This window comes from Myotis lucifugus, unplaced genomic scaffold, assembly GCF_000147115.1.
Source record: "Myotis lucifugus unplaced genomic scaffold, Myoluc2.0 scaffold_52, whole genome shotgun sequence".
NCBI lineage: Eukaryota > Metazoa > Chordata > Mammalia > Chiroptera > Vespertilionidae > Myotis > Myotis lucifugus.
Window position 1 is genome coordinate 6,474,208 of NW_005871100.1, and position 2,110 is coordinate 6,476,317.

The window sequence follows — 2,110 nt, forward strand, 5'->3', positions numbered from 1 at the left end:
CTGTAAGCTCCTTCAGATCAGAGACCTAATCTGTCTGATCCACAATCATATCTCCAGGGCCCAGCAGAGAATCTGGCATATTGCAGATGTTCAGAGAATATTTCAATGAATGAATAAGGGAATATTGTGCTTTACTCTTCCATCCAACCCCTACTTCTTCCCACTATCATAGCCTTAGTGTCCTCTGAAATTCCTGAATCTTAGACACCAATCACCAAATCCTACTGAACTCACTCCTAGCTATCTTTTGTTGATGGCTGGCATTGCCTTCTCTTCTCTAGTCATTACCACCATCCTAATTCAGAACATGGTCATCTCTCCCCTGGACTACAATGAAGGCCTCTGGAATGTTTCTCTGACATTCTCTTCCAGCCCCTTTCCTATCCATTTTTTCCACACTGCAACTTGAGTGGTCATATTAAAATGTAAATTTCATATGTCATTCTACTGCTTAAAACTTGTCAATGCCTTCTCACCACATATGGGATAAATTTCAAAATTTTGAATATGGCTTCTGATGCTGTCAATGATTTGTGAGTCTCAGCCTCCCTCTCCAACCCCTCTCAACCAACCTTCTTTTTGTTCTTTATGCACTGGACATAATGTAGTTTTCATCATCTCAACCCTTTGCATATGCCATTCCCTCTGTCTGGGATGCTCTTCCCACCCATCTTGGCCTGGCTAACTGCTACATCTTTTTCACATCTCAGTCCAAATCTCTCTTTTTCAATTAGGCGCCATGACTGCCCTCCCTGGTCTTAGTAAGATTCCCCTGCTATTAATGCCCTCAGAACAGGTTCTCAGTACACCAAACATTTCTCTTTTGTAAACCTCATCACATTTACATTATTTGTTCAATGTCTGTCTTCTGTCTTCCATGCCACAGTGTAAACCACATGAGGACAGGGGTCAGTTCTAGCTTGTTCACCTCTGTATCCCCAGCATTACCTGACATATATGATGCTCAGCACATTTTTGTTTGAAGAATGGATGCATTGGTCAACTGCCATTTCTCTTTGTTCTTTGATTCGGCCCTAATGTTGGGAAGCCACTTGTGATGCATGATTTCTAGAAGTCAGAGTTTGTGGTTCTTTTCTTGCATAGCTTCTTTCAGTTTCGGACTTCTGTGGGCTTTCCCTTGCTTAGCAGAACTTCTTCCCTGGAGGAAGAAGTGTATGGTGGTTAGAGTGAGGAAGTCTTTATTAGAAGTCAGAACTTTATATTGCTGGGGTTAGAAAGGGGAAATCTTTACCAAATTCCCAACATTGTGTTGAGGTGGGGTGGAGAGGCCAGTGCAGTCACCCAGATTGCCTCTCTCACCACCACTCTTGATGGGGTGAGGGGAGAAAGTGGAAAAAGAATATTACTGTTGGGAAAGGACATGGAGATAGATATACATGCACTGACTATGCATTGCTCTTCTAGAAGTTCTTAGGATGTTTCTCTAATTCTTACTGTTTTCCTTAAGATGAAGATTCACAAATACACAGTATTTATAATTTCCCCACTCACTGCCCAACAGTATAGGCCCCAAGAATTGAAGTGTCTTATATTTGATCATCTATGTATGGTTCCTTCATTCAATAAATGTTTATTGGGACTTCCTATGGGCTTAGGATATAAAGTGTATATAATAGGGCCTGGCTTCTTGAGTAACTCATATGCTGACTGCAAAGAAAAACCCATCAATTTAAAGTTATGTTACACCATGGTAGGTGCTATGACAGACAGGTACGTGAAGTGTTTGAGGAACCCAGAGGAAGAAGGCAGAACTTTCATGTAATTGGGAAGCTTGCACATTGCTGTCTTAATCAAGTGGCTGTATCATCTCAAAGGCTTTTAATTATATCTTGAAATATATTCTTTATATGAACATGTTCTGTGATTTTCTACATTATCTTTCAGTTCTCTGGGAGGCAATGGAACCTAAAGGTTAAGAGAAGGGGGCCTGAAGATAGGTAGACCTGTATTTCAAATCTGGGCCTATGCCTTACCTTCCAGCTGGGTGACTTAGAAGAATCACTTACTCTCCCTCATCCATTAAGGGTGTGCAAGTGCGGGATTAAATACTATGGAGCTACACATTTAGCATGGTGCCTGGCATGCAGTA